We start from the raw sequence: 1,872 nt of genomic DNA, 5'->3' as shown, positions 1-1,872 counted from the left end.
TTCCACACCCACATCCAGATCACTAATAAAGATGTTGAACAGTACAGGCTCCAGGACCAAGCCCTGGGGGACTCCACTGCCCACATCCCTCCAGGCTGAAAATGACCCATCCACCATCACTCTCTGGGAGCGACCATCTAGCCAATTTGCCACCCATCTGACTGTGTAGGCATCAATGCCGCAATCACCTAGTTTTTTAAGAGACTGTGGTGGGAAACCATGTCAAAGGCCTTCTTAAAGTCCAGGAAGATGACAGCTACCCTGACACCCTCGTCCAGGGACTTTGTGACCTGATCATAAAAAGAAACCAGGTTAGTCAGGCAGGACCTGCTGTCAATGAACCCATGTTGGCTGCCCCTGAGCATTACCTCCCTGGCTGGGCCCTTGCAGATGCACTCCTTGATAATTTTCTCAAAGGTCTTCCCAAGGATTGAGGTAAGATTGACTGGTCTATAATTGCCGGGGTCCTCTTTTCTTCCTTTCTTGCAAATGGGGACCACATTGGCCCTTTCCCAATCCTCTTGTACCTGGCCAGTGCCCCAATAGCACTCATAGAGCTGTGTCAGGGTCCCCCCTATGACCCCCGCCAATTCCCTCAGCACCCTTGGGTGAAGAGTATCTGGACCTACTGATTTAAACATGTTCAGCCCCTCCAAGAGTTCCCTAACTAGGTTGTCCCTCACCCTAGGCATGGTGTTGCCTCCCCTGGGTCCATCTGCAGTTCTAGTGGGGGAGATGTCCCGGTCCCTGTTCAGGAATATGGAGGTAAAGAATTTGTTAAAGAGGTCAGCTTTTTCGATTGCCAAGCCTATCCTGTAGGGGCCCCACGTTACCTGGTGCCCTCTTCTTACTTCCTATGTATTTGAAAAAGGACTTTTTATTATCCTTAATTCTGGTCGCTAGCCGTAGCTCCATCTCTGCCTTGGCCTTCCTAACAGCCTCCCTGCAGTCCCGAGCAACAGAGGTGTAATCCTCCTTGGTGATAACCCCTTGCTTCTACAGTTTGTATACCTCCTTTTTTACCCTCAGGCATCCCTAGATGCCTTTGCTGATCCATGGGGGCTTCTTAGCACTTCTGCCCCCCTTGGTGCACATTGGGACTAGCCAAAGTGGTGACTGATACTGCAAGACAGTTTGTTCATCACTGATGTATACTAAGAATCGTTTGTCTGTAGCCTTCTGGCTACCTTCAAATAAACTATATTGTGGCCAGTTTGCCTGTCTCAGTCTTACTCTTACTCTCACTCTTGCTCGCATGAGAGCGAGGCATGACTCTTAAGCAATTCTGTCATGTATATTAATTGCGAGAAGCTTAGTAATAAATTGTGTAATCTCATTTGCTTTGAAAATATCATTTTTTCAACATTGCCAGTTTAAAGCTGTGTAATTTTTTTGGTTGGAAAAACATTTTCAATATTACGTTTCCCTTCTGTTTCAGAAATTTGAAAATGGTAGTTTCTCATGAAACAAAAACATCGCATCATGATCAGCTGTGTATGAAAGTCCAGTGAACTAGTAGCAAACTTTAAGCTCTTCTCTCACTTAAGGAGAAACATACCACATCAATTTAAACCAGGGTAGGGTTTCTTTTGAATAGTTTAGATTAGGGATTTAACCTAGTCATCATGGAAGCCAAAGGGAATTCTGCTGTGGACTTCAATAAGATAAAGGTTATGCCTCACAAGAAGTTGCTGGCAAAATATTTTTCAATGTCTTTAACCTCTCCCCACCCACACAGTTTTAATAAAACTTTAGAAATTTGACTATAAATATTTCCTTACCAAAGGCTGTTTGCTCTTCATTATGTGGATACACTGGTTTATTATTTAAAGTTGTTCATAAACCAGGCAGATGGGATTGCTATACTAATTT

General features: G+C 44.4%; 1 protein-coding gene across 3 annotated transcripts in view; it reads right to left on the bottom strand.

Annotated features, from left to right (window-relative positions):
- The window catches only part of GRK5 (G protein-coupled receptor kinase 5), a 298,467-nt gene that overhangs the window by 69,279 nt on the left and 227,316 nt on the right, over positions 1-1,872 (bottom strand). The window lies entirely within an intron of this gene.

This window comes from Gavialis gangeticus, unplaced genomic scaffold (genome assembly GCF_001723915.1).
Source record: "Gavialis gangeticus isolate Ggan-Ray unplaced genomic scaffold, GavGan_comp1, whole genome shotgun sequence".
In the NCBI taxonomy this organism is placed as follows: Eukaryota; Metazoa; Chordata; order Crocodylia; family Gavialidae; genus Gavialis; species Gavialis gangeticus.
Note: the sequence above shows the minus strand (reverse complement) of the source record. Positions and strands in the feature narration are given on the sequence as shown.